Source organism: Salvelinus alpinus, chromosome 8 (genome assembly GCF_045679555.1).
Source record: "Salvelinus alpinus chromosome 8, SLU_Salpinus.1, whole genome shotgun sequence".
NCBI classification, from domain to species: Eukaryota; Metazoa; Chordata; class Actinopteri; order Salmoniformes; family Salmonidae; genus Salvelinus; species Salvelinus alpinus.
The window spans coordinates 15,528,151-15,541,984 of NC_092093.1; positions in this window are offsets into that span (position 1 = coordinate 15,528,151).

A 13,834-nucleotide genomic window follows, 5' to 3' on the forward strand; every position below is an offset into this window, starting at 1 on the left:
AGTCCTTTAGGTTCCTTTAGGCAAATTCCAAGTGGGCTGTCTGTGAGGCGGAGCGGCACAGGGGAACCCAAGAACAGACTCAGACGAGGAAACAGGGATAAATGAACCAAGGTGTTTATTGTGACACAGGGAGATATGGAGTGCAGATTCGGGGAAGCTCGGATGAGTTGTAAGAAACTAGATATGGAGGCTGAGGTTGGAACAGGGTCAACAGGTCAGGAGGGGAATCCAATGGAGTGGTGGTGTGGTGAATCCAGAACAGGGTAGCAGGGTGGTGAGATGTGGAACAGGAGACAGGAGCCAGAGTCAGAGCGGCAAAACTGCTGAGTACTGGGGGAGTGGCTGCAGATCAAGGAGACACCGGACGAACACAAGAGGGCGTAGCAGGAGCAGATGTGACACTGTCATGTGCCTTTTACTGAGAAGTGGTTTGCGTCTGACCACTCTACCATAAAGGCCTGATTGGTGGAGTGCTGCAGAGATGTTGTCCTTCTTGAAGGTTCTCCCATCTCCACAGAGGAACTCTGGGAGCTCTGTCAGAGTCACATCCTTGACCAAGGCCTTTCTCCCCCGATTGCTCAGTTTGGCCGGGCAGCCAGCTCTAGGAAGAGTCTTGGTGGTTCCATTTAAGAATGATGAAGGCCACTGTGTTCTTGGGGACCTTCAATGCTGCCGACATTGTTTAGTACCTTCCCCAGATCTGTGCCTCGACACAATCCTGTGTCGGGGCTCTACAAACATGGCTTGGTTTGTGCTCTGACATGCACTGTCAACTGTGGGACCTTACATAGACAGGTTTGTGCCTTTCCAAATCATGCCCAATCAATTGAATTTACCATAGGTTGACTTCAATCAAGTTGTAGAAACAACTCAAGGATGATCAATGGAAACAGGATGCACCTGAGCTCAATTTCAAGTCGCATAGCAAAGGGTCTGAATACTTATCTAAATCTAAAAACCTGTTTTCGCTTTGTCATTCTGTGGTATTGTGTGTAGATTGATGAGTGAATTTTTTTTTTTTATTAATTATAGAATTAAGGCTGTAACGTAACAAAAAGTGTAAAAAGTCAAGGGATCTGAATACTTTCTGAATGCACTGTATGTATGCCATTTCTGCCCCATGCAACATTGTACAAGATCTCTTTTCCATGTGACTTGTAACTGCTAGTGTCACCTCTCTCTCTGCTTGACAACATTAATCAGCTGACAGTGAGTGTATCAATGACATTCAGATCATCAGTGGACTATACCAGTGCTGCCACTCATATACAACCCAGGTATTTCAGCAGTGCATTCTACACTGCACCCTAAAATAAAATGCTAGCATAGTGATTCCTTCTACTTTGTCCTATTGAAGCACACTGGCTGATGGAAGATGATGATGTAGTATTTCCAGCCGCATCCACATGTGATTTGGTTTTACCTTCCAACGTAAATTAATGTCAATTGATACATTTATCATATAAAAATCATATACAAATTTTACAAACTATATAGGTAAACTAGAAAGGGACATTTCCTAAAGACAATGTGTGCACTTGCTAGTCTTGAAGTATTATGGTTGTGAAATAGTTATAGTAGTAGAGACTATTCTCATTGATGAAAGTTGAAGGAAATTCTCGAGACGTATTGAAAACAATCCTAAGAATAGACGAATTACTATAATGTACAGCTGCACATTTCTTAGGTTTTGAGCACTACCTATGGAGGTAGGGCACGCACTCGCTTGACAGTTGCCTATCTCCAAGCAGAGCAGTGTAAACAGAATATTGTCTCATTGAGGCCAACATTCCTACAATAAAAATAGTAATAGCAGAGCAATGTTTTTGAAACAGCTGAAACGTATAAGCATTTTCCTTATATTTGAGACTTGTTTTATTGAATTTTTACTCTGAAATTTCAGAAACAGAATGTTACATTCATAAATTGTAGCAAAATGGGTTTACAAAAATTGGTCAACGATGCTTGGCTGGCTGCACTGAGCCATGTAAGGACTTATACAGGACACTATCCTCAATATCAAAACTGTTACGGCTCTCGTTGGTGGTATGAAGAGTGGACCAAGGTGCAGCGTGGTAGGCGTACATTCTCTCTTTATTTGAAAACGTAACACTGGGAAAAAACAATGAACACAAACCGAACGTAAAGCTAGTCGTGCACAAAGCAACAAACAAAGACAAGATCCCACAAAACCCAAAAGGAAACTGACAATTTATATCTGATTCCCAATCAGAGACAACGATAGACAGCTGCCTACGATTGGGAATCAAACACACCAACATAGAAACAGAAAACCTAGAATGCCCACCCTAACCTAACCAAATAGAGAAATAAAAAGGCTCTCTAAGGTCAGGGTGTGACAAAAACCTTAATTCCAATTCACATTTCCATACCTAAAAACTTGATTTTGGACAAAATTACCTGAATGGACTATTACTACCAAGGTCTATCAATAAAAAAAATTCTAACATGCCAAAACCTGCAGAAGAAACACAGCGGAACCTGGAAATACCATCCAACACAACACTGAGTAATGTTCGGTCTGAACCTACTTTCTGAAGCCAAAAAGTAAAAGACAATAACCTCTAGGTAATTTTGTTATATAAAGCTTAATAAATAAGACTACCAAGCTGCTAGGAAATAATCTGACTGAAATTAGCACTGAAGTATGAAGTGAGAGGTTTGAAAACTCTTGAGCCTAACAAAGGCACAGCCTCCCCCACCCAAATGCAGAGGCCTTTGAAGCCCCCTCCATCTGTGCAGAGAAGATATCCTCCTCAGAAACCCCAAAATACAACAGCCACAGGATAACTTTGTTTGGACATCGTAAAGGACTATTCGCCGATACTGAAAAGACATAGCTAGCTAATGACCTCCTTTTCCATTTGGAAAAAATAGAGACTTGCTAGCTATGTTATCTAGCTAGCTGAGATTTCCTACAAGGAATTCTGCCTCCCGAAAAAAGCTTCTCCCAAGTAGGTGTGACACCTACTACCGATGCCTGCTGCACTGCTGCTTGGATTCCACCTGGCGCTCTGTTCACAATCTGCCTTGGCCTGTCTCCCCCTGTCTTGTATAGGTACCCCAGCTACACTCTCCCCTCTCTCCTCTCTCCTGAGCCTTAGCTCACCACCAGCACACATGCACTGTTGAGGTGAGTGACTCTGAACTTACAATGGCTAGCCCCAAGTTGTAATATTTTTACTTGTGCTTTACGCAGTCTTGCCTCATAACTTCTGCATGCTTTCTTGACTATAAACTTGCTTGTTTACCCAACCGTGGGACAGACTATGTTTGTTCCCACACTCGGGACTCTGACTCTATTGGTTAGACGTGTCACATGGAATGACGCCGGAGAGACGAAGCAGGTACGGGGAGTAAAACATTTAATATAGAATTGACAAGGAACGAGACAGTAACAGCGTCAGCAAACAGGTAACACAGAAAAAAAACTATTAATGCAGCAGGGGGGAACAGAGCAAGGGAACTGACAAATATAGGGGAGGAAATAAACAGATGATGAGTGAGTCCAGTTGAGTCCAATATCGTTGATGCGCGTGATGAGGGAAGGCAGATGATAGGAGTGAGTGATGCAGGGCAGCCTGGCGCCCTTAAGCGCCAGGGGGGGGGGGGGGGAGAGCAGACGTGACAGTACCCCTCATCCTCTAGGGGCGCCACCCGGCCTCCCACCTGGGCGAACCGGCCGAGACATGGGCGCTGGGCAAGCCAGTTGGGGCGTGGAAGCCCAACGAACCGGCAGGAGCGTTAGAGCCTGGCGAGCCGGCTGAGGCATGGAAGCCTAACATCTGGCTGATGCAAGACGTCTGTCGATCCCGCTGCAGAGAGGGAGCCCGAAGATCCGGTGGAGTGTGACGTGGGATGCGAAGCCGCCGAGCCAAACGAGGCAAGGAAACCTCTCGAGCCAGCCAGGTCGTGAAAGCCCGACGGGCTGGCTTAGGCACCCCCGGTTCCATCAGTGGCAGAATCCACCCCGATGTCACCAACAAAACAAAAAACGAACAGTAACAGCGTCAGTAAACAGGTAACACAGACAAAAACAATTAATGCAGCAGTGTGGGACAGAGCAAGGGAACTGACACATATAGGGGAGGAAATAAACAGATGATGAGTCCAGGTGAATCCAATATCGCTGATGCGCGTGATGAGGGAAGGCAGATGATAGGAGTGAGTGATGCAGGGCAGCCTGGCGCCCTTAAGCGCCAGGGGGGGAAGAGCGGGAGCAGACGTAACAAGACGGACTCCTGGCTTCCCATCCTATTCTAACCACCTCTCGCCGGCTTTGTATTCATGTTACCTGATGAAATTGCTGTACAATATGATCTTGATGCCATCTAACGCACATTCAAATGTTATCATATCAAAATCAAATCAAACTTTATTTGTCACATGCGCCGAATACAACAAGTGTAGACCTTACCATGAAATGCTTACTTACAAGCCCTTAACCAACAGTGCAGTTCAAGAAGAAGAAAATATTTACCAAGTAGGCTAAAAAGAAAAAGTAATAATAAAAAGTAACACAATAACGAGGCTATATACAGGGGGCACCGGTACCGAGTCAGTGTACAGGGGTAATGGCTAGTTGAGGTAATCTGTACATTTATGTGGGGGCGAAGTGACTATGCACAGGTAACAAACAAACAGTGAGTAGCAGCAGTGTACAAGAGTGGGTGGGGCGGGGGTCAATGTAAATTGTCTGGTGGCGATTTTTATGAATTGTTCAGCAGTCTAATGGCTTGAGGGTAGAAGCTGTTGAGGAGCCTTTTGGTCCTAGACTTGGCGCTCCGGTAACGCTTTCCGTGCGGTAGCAGAGAAAACAGTGTATAACTTGGGTGACTGGAGTCTCTGACAATTTTATGGGCTTTCCTCTGACACCGCCTATTATAAACCAGCACTGCAGAGCTCTCCCTGTCCTATACAGTGGCCTGATTGTATTACTGCTGATTATATCTGGAAATGTGCATGTACACACTGGCTCATCTACTGTTGCTAGCCCCAATTCTGATTTGTGCTCTGATATCTGTTTCACTGATTTCTGCTCTCGTTAAAGTCTGGGTTTTCTGCACGTTAACACTAGAAGCTTTTTACCTAAAATGTATAAAATGAAAGCTCCAATCCAGATGTGTTCAAAGAAACGCCTCTATATCGTTCTACCTATAACCCTCTATGAATGTTTCCTTCTAGAACCCTTTATAAAGGGTTCTACCAAGAACCATTTTATCATCTAAAGGTTTTTCCTAGAACCGTCTATGAAGCATTCTACCGAGAACCCTTTCATCTTTTGAGGGTTCTTCCTAGAACCCTGTATGAACGGGTAGAACCCACCAGCCGTATTAGCCTTTAAAATGTAATTATTTATGACAACGCATTACAGATATCATATGGCCTTTCTTTGAGGGCCTAGTCATACCCTAACACAGTGGTGAGGAATCTCCTGGGCCTGCAAGTCACATTATGCTGGTTTGCAAAGTGATGTGTAATTCCCATTGGAATCATGCCAGAGTTAGGATATCCAACAAGTGGAATTGTTAATCACCCGCAACCTGCATTCAGAAAGTTCATTTTGAATACTGAGACTACCTCAATCATCTAAACTGGAATAATGTGGTGGAAATTCTACTTTCAATTAATAATGAGGAGAGGCAAAGTCAATAATCAATCAAGGCATTACTTTTATTAAAAACTTATTGCAATAAGGAAGCTGGTCACACAACGCACACACAGTGAATGGAGTGAGAGTGTCACGACTTCCGCCGAAGTCGGTCCCTCTCCTTGTTCAGGCGGCGTTCGGCGGTCGACGTCACCGGTCTTCTAGCCATCGCCGCTCCACTTATTTTTTCCATTTGTTTTGTCTTGTTTTCCCGCACACCTGGTTCACATTCCCTCATCAGACTAAATGTATATTACCCTCTGTTTCCCCCATGTCTGTGTGTGGAATTGTTCTTTGTGTAGGGTGTTACGCTACAGGCTGGCTTGTGCTAGGTTTGTTTGTTTTGTTTAATCCGGTTCATGTTACCGTGGTTGTGCTTTGTGCTGCCTCGCCTGTGCCTTTGGGCCAGGGTGTATATTAAAGTTCTCCTGTTATCACCCATCTCTGCTCTCCTGTGCCTGACTTCCCGGCAACCAGTCACTCACCCCGTTACAGAGAGCCCGCGCACAAAGAGTACGGAAGCCTTATATAGTCAAGCTATCTTATGTAAGCATCTGCAAAACACGTGATCTTATGTATGTGTATGTGTGTGGGGAGTGACGAAACTGGGTTACCGGGTACAGGCTATAATGAAAAGGTTGTCTCATTCTGTCGCAACTGAGTGAGGACAACAGGTGCCAAAGTGACAGGAAGTCACTCCAGACATACTTCCTCTAACAGTAGCTCAAAGGGTCCCCCCAAGTTGGGCATGCAAGCGCCTTTGACTGTCGGCCCAGATGATGTATGTCCTACCCCCCCACACACACACACACACACACACACACACACACACACACACACACACACACACACACACACACACACACACACACACACACACACACACACACACACACACACACACACACACACACACACACAGTGGGGCAAAAAATTACCTATTGCAGATTCAGTCTTCTCAGCCTGGTGCAGGTCTACAATTTTGTTTCTGGTGTCCTTTGACAGCTCTTTGGTCTTGGCCATAGTGGAGTTTGGAGTGTGACTGTTTGAGGTTGTGGACAGGTGTCTTTTATACTGATAACAAGTTCAAACAGGTGCCATTAATACAGGTAACGAGTGGAGGACAGAGGAGCTTTTTAAAGAAGCAGTTACAGGTCTGTGAGAGACAGAAATCTTGCTTGTTTGTAGGTGACCAAATACTTATTTTCCACCATAATTTGCAAATAAATTCATAAAAAATCCTACAATGTGATTTTCTGGAAAAGAAATTCTCATTTTGTCTGTCATAGTTGAAGTGTACCTATGATGAAAATTACAGGCCTCTCTCATCTTTTTAAGTGGGAGAACTTGCACAATTGGTGGCTGACTAAATACTTTTTTGCCCCACTGTATATATATGAACCTTTCGCCCAGAAACAGGCTCCCAACAGGACAACATCTTTATCATTGGTGTGCAGGATATAACACCTCGCTCTGTCTCCAGTTAAGCTAAGAGGAACCAGTTAGTTTCTGTCAGGTCTTGGCTGAGCTGCCAGACATCATGGGGCCATACTACACACAGAGCAGTTAGAACAGACCTCTACTAATACACACACACTTTTCTATCTTACATGATTTAGTTTATTTAACAATCTCAAGCCCAATGCCTAGGCTTAAAGAAAGATATTTTAGAACACAAGCATTAGTAAGGTTTAACAGAAAATGCCCTCACAATAACCATCTCAGTAACTTGTGCAATAGCTTGGATTAGTTTAGAAAACTGTATGTCATTTATCTTTGTGGAGCATAAAATGTATCAACCAATCAATGTACATGCAAAACACAGATATTACAGTGTAACAAACAATTCTTATAATCTCCCTGCAATAGAGCATGATAGGAAATATTATATATGGTTTTATGTATACTGAACAAAAATATAAATGCAACATGTAAAGTGTTGGTCCCATATTTCATGAGCTGAAATAAAAGAAATCACAGAATATTTCCATACGCACAGAAAAAAAATAAACTCAAATGATCTCAAATTTGTTTACATCCCTGTTAGTGAACATTTCTAATTTGCCAAGATAGTCCATCCACCAGACAGGTGTGGCATATCAGAAGCTGATTAAACAGCATGATCATTACACAGGTGCACCTTGTGCTGGGGATGACACAATACCAGATGTCTCAAGTTTTGAGGGAACGTGCAAATGGCATGCTTACTGCAGGAATGTCCACCGGAGCTGTTGCAGGATAATTGAATGTTAATTTCTCTACCATAAGCCGCGTTGTTTTAGAGAATTTGGCAGTACGTCCAACCAGCTTCACAACTGCAGACCACGTGTAACCACGCCATACCAGGACCTCCTCATCTGGCTTTTCACCTGTGGGATAATCTGAGACCAGCCACCCGGACACCTGGTAAACTGAGGAGTTTTTATGTCTATAATAAAGTCATTTTGTGGGGAAAATCTCATTCTGATTGGCTGGGCCTGGCTCCCAAGTGGGCCCTCCCAGGCGCACCCATGGCTGTGCCCCGTCATGTGAAATCCAGATTAGCGCCCATGTTATTGAACCCCTGACTGAGACTGGCTGCCAGTCGATGATAAATGACAGGAAGAAATGACAGGAAGAACTAGACGCAGCACCTGATCAAGCATCTCTTGATTCTGCCTCTTTCCTCTCTCCTCATCCTTTAACTCTTTCTCTCCTCTCCCTCCCGACAAAATTCTGCATCTAGTGACTTCTGATTGGCAAACAATCTGGCCACTCATCCCATCCCCTCCTCCATCTCATTACATCATCTACAGCTACTGGTATTGTCATGTTGTCAAAATCTGCTAATAAAGTTTGCTAGCCATATCATACTGGGCATATAATATGTGCGATACACAGATGAACTAAAAACACTAGCAGTGCAAACACTCAGAACAAAGAGAGCAGCAGTGCCTGGACTTTGCAGTCTCCCTCTTCAAGTCCCCCTTCCGAGACTGCCTGTTGAGAACAAGTGACAGGCAGAATCTCCCAACCACACAGCACCCACCTCTTTATTCCACACACCAGAATTAAGTAGTTCAGTCTGATTGCCATGTGAGTGCACAAAAAAATAATCTGTAAAAATGTATTAATGACAGAACTGTACCAACAAACTGTCAAAGTTTATGTACTCATCTTAAATATTGATCAGTTGGTTTTCACAGTTGTTTCACAAGGTGTTCATTATTGTAAGTTGTAAGGTATCCTTTGATGATATTTATTTGTTCCACATAATTAATTGTTGTATCCGAGGACCAACAAAAGATACATATATATTCAACCACAAGGGTGTACCAATGAGCTATGCGAGATAGAAAAAAATGAGGACTACTGAAATTATATTATTTAAGTGTAGACAAGGGAAGAGCAGGTTAAAATAAAAACATGACAGCCAGACAAACCAGTGTATGAATCAAACAGATTTATGAATGGAGTGGAAATTAGCTGACTTCGTGATCTGTAAATTAAGTAACTTTAATGTGTCAAGCAGATTACATGTTTTTTTTTGCCATTTCCGAAATTCAGCAACGTTTAAGACATTACTTTCATGTTGCAATGTTAACAAGAGACAAAAAAGTAGTGAGAATTATTGTTTTAATTTTATTAGCTTAACAAAACTTGTTTAAACAGAAGAATTGTTGCAGAAATCAGCCTTGTTCGCATAGCGATGATGAAAAGAACGTAACTTAAGCTGTAATGATATCCAAAATTATAATGCTAATTACTACGCGCAAAAATCCGAAATAACTTCCTCGTTCGCCACTAGTCTCTGTCTGTAGCCAAAGCAACTGCTCGGTTTGGCTGCTCTTCTGTTGCCTGCTCTGTGCACACGGCTGATAACAACCACATTACCAGATGTTGGCATTCAAGGCAGCCCTATTTACCCAGAGTCGGGTGAACTCAATTCCTCTCCTGAATGCTTTAAATTTGGCATCTGAAGTAAAGTAGTGACTGCGGGGCCGACGGAAGGGTGAGAGGGGAAATTGGCATTTCTTTTTTTATAGATTTTTGTTAAGTAAACTATATATATTTTTAAATGAAACGCTGCACACATACTCCCCCCACCCGGGACTCTCGATCCTGTACCGTCCTGACCAGAACTTGACTCTAGATTAGAACATGACTCCCATTCCTACTTTCCATGGGATTTCTGTTCCCATGTCAACCTCTAGTGTGTGTGTGTACAGTTAGTTGTACATTGGTCTACCTAGTTCAACGCTATATCCACCAATTTGTCACATTTGTGTATGTTCATCAGAAATTATTGCTTATGGGTACCTTCATGTGTGTGTAACATATTTCACAGATGCTTCATTCATAGATTTTAGGTTTGTATGAAAGTGTTTTTTTGCTAAACGCTTATCCATTGTTTATCGTGAATGGAATGTTTGTATCCTGTATATTTGACTGTGATATGTAGTTGTCTCACCTAGCTATGTTAAAATGAATGCACTAACTGTAAGTCACTCTGGATAAGTGCATCAGCTAAATGACAAAACATTTAAATATCAATGTTTTACATACAGATCTCATTAGGGGCACAACTTTCACTTTCACATGTCCCCCCCAAATTCTGAAATTACATTTTTGTCCCCCCAGTTTTATCATTGGAACTTGATACAAAAGATTGCAACGGTGTGGTTTTGGATCATGTGGATGCCCCCGAGCAGTTGGGTAGACTGTTTAGAGTGTTTATCAGACTGGGGGGAAAAAACAAATTTAGGCACTGGATCTGATATTACTGAACTGAATTATTATTTTTAAACATAAATATTGATATCACAGATGTAGAATTTGTACAGTTATTTGTTAAAAATGCAGTTATTTGTTATATTTGACTGTAAAATCTAGCCGTAGTGCTTATTTCTCTGAGAATGAGGCGGATATACAGTGCCTTGCAAAAGTATTCATCCCCCTTGGCATTTTACCTATTTTGTTGCATTACAACCTGTAATTTATATATATTTTTATTTGGATATCATGTAATGGACATACACAAAATTGTCCAAACTGGTAAAGTGAAATGAAAAAAATCACTTGTTTCAACAACAACAACAAAACGGAAAAGTGGTGCATGCGTATGTATTCATCCCCTTTGCTATGAAGCTCCTAAATAAGATCTGGTGCAACCAATTACCTTCAGAAGTCACATAATTAGTTAAATAAAGTCCACCTGTGTGCACTCTAAGTGTCACATGATCTGTCACATGATCTCAGTATATATACACCTGTTCTGAAAGGCCCCAGAGTCTGCAACACCCCTAAGCAAGGGACACCACCAAGCAAGCGGCACCATGAAGACCAAGGAGCTCTCCAAACAAGTCAAGACCTTAATCCCATTGAGAATTTATGGTCAATCCTCAAGAGGCGGGTGGACAAACAAAAACACACAAATTCTGACAAACTCCAAGCATTGATTAGGCAAGAATGGGCTGCCATCAGTCAGGATGTGGCCCAGAAGTTAATTGACAGCATGCCAGGGCGGATTGCAGAGATCTTGAAAAAGAAGGGTCAACACTGAAAATATTGACTCTTTGCATCAACTTCATGTAATTGTCAATAAAAGCCTTTGACACTTATGAAATGCTTGTAATTATACTTCACTATTCCATAGTAACATCTGACAAAAATATCTAAAGACACTGAAGCAGCAAACTATGTGGAAATTAATATTTGTGTCATTCTCAAAACTTTTGGCCACGACTGTACACCAGCGGAACCCATCCAACTTGAAGGAGCTGGAGCAGTTTTGCCTTGAAGAATGGGCAAAAATCCCAGTGGCTAGATGTGTCAAGCTTATAGAGACATACCCCAAGAGACTTGCAGCTGTAATTGCTGCAAAAGGTGTCTCTACAAAGTATTGACTTTGGAGGGTGAATAGTTGTGCACTCTCAAGTTTTCATTTTTTTTTGTCTTATTTCTGGTTTGTTTCACAATAAAAAATATTTGGCATCTTCAAAGTAGTAGGCATGTTGTGTAAATCAAATGATACAAATAATTCCAGGTTGTAAAGCAACAAAATAGGAAAAATGCCAAGTGGGGTGAATACTTTCGCAAGCCACTGTATAGCATTTTGCAACCAAATAAATATGATTATTTGTCTCTCTGAAATGAAACCATCAAGTAGATTTTAAACAAATACATGTCTGTCATTGAACAACCCCATGCCATGATTAGACAGTGAAAAATAACACCAATTGCTTTCACAATTTCTTTGAACAATACAAGCTAATTCACCAACATTTCTAAAAATGGATATATAGGGTTTTGGAATGAAACTATTGCCTACTCATGTTGTATGCTGCTTCTGTTTGTACCTGTGTTGTTATATGCACAGGTAGCATGCACATTTATACACTCCTTTCTTAAATGGTAATACTGCTCTTGTGCTATCATATGTACAGTGTATTCATTACCTCTATCCCCTGTTTCAAAACCACTACCATTTCATTCCTGTGTGTGTACATAAAGTATCCTTGCATGAAACCCCCCAAGAATATTTGAGATAAAGAACCTTGTGTGTTGGCCTGGAATCTAGAAACCTGATCTTGACAGCTATTTGCATGACCAGTTTTGCAGCTCCAGGCAAGAACACATTCTTGGCCAGGTGTGGAGATCACATGACCCGTTTCACATAGTTTACTTCAGATACTGTGCATCTTACTGGATTTTATCAATTAAAAATGTGTGATAATTCAGTAAGAGCACTACTGTAATCAAGTTGAAGTATATGGTTGTGAAATAGTAGTAGTACTGGTGGTGGTAGTAACTGCAGTAGTGATCATTTGTTATTTAAATGCAACCATTATTTAACTAGGCAAGTAAGTTAAGAACAAATTCTTATTTACAATGACGGCCTACCCCGGCCAAACCTGGACTGATGGTGGTAGTAGTAGTAGTAGTAGTAGTAGTAATAGGGTTGTAATAAGCTATGGGTTAGGTAAAATTAGTTATTTTGCGGTGGTTTCAGGTGTGGAGTTATTATAGTGGGATTAGTATAGTAAGTTAGTATAGATGGCTAGAGTGAGTACTATAGCAGTATAAACTATAGAATGTAAAAAATATATATACAGTGGGGAGAACAAGTATTTGATACATTGCCGATTTTGCAGGTTTTCCTACTTACAAAGCATGTAGAGGTCTGTAATTTTTATCATAGGTACACTTCAACTGTGAGAGACGGAATCTAAAACAAAAATCCAGAAAATCACATTGTATGATTTTTAAGTAATTAATTTGCATTTTATTGCATGACATAAGTATTTGATCACCTACCAACCAGTAAGAATTCCGGCTCTCACAGACCTGTTAGTTTTTCTTTAAGAAGCCCTCCTGTTCTCCACTCATTACCTGTATTAACTGCACCTGTTTGAACTCGTTACCTGTATAAAAGACACCTGTCCACACACTCAATCAAACAGATTCCAACCTCTCCACAATGGCCAAGACCAGAGAGCTGTGTAAGGACATCAGGGATAAAATTGTAGACCTGCACAAGGCTGGGATGGGCTACAGGACAATAGGCAAGCAGCTTGGTGAGAAGGAAACAACTGTTGGCGCAATTATTAGAAAATGGAAGAAGTTCAAGATGACGGTCAATCACCCTCGGTCTGGGGCTCCATGCAAGATCTCACCTCGTGGGGCATCAATGATCATGAGGAAGGTGAGGGATCAGCCCAGAACTACACGGCAGGACCTGGTCAATGACCTGAAGAGAGCTGGGACCACAGTCTCAAAGAAAACCATTAGTAACACACTACGCCGTCATGGATTAAAATCCTGCAGCGCACGCAAGGTCCCCCTGCTTAAGCCAGTGCATGTCCAGGCCTGTCTGAAGTTTGCCAATGACCATCTGGATGATCCAGAGGAGGAATGGGAGAAGGTCATGTGGTCTGATGAGACAAAAATAGAGCTTTTTGGTCTAACTCCACTCGCCGTGTTTGGAGGAAGAAGAAGTATGAGTACAACCCCAAGAACACCATCCCAACCGTGAAGCATGGAGGTGGAAACATCATTCTTTGGGGATGCTTTTCTGCAAAGGGGACAGGACGACTGCACCGTATTGAGGGGAGGATGGATGGGGCCATGTATCGCGAGATCTTGGCCAACAACCTCCTTCCCTCAGTAAGAGCATTGAAGATG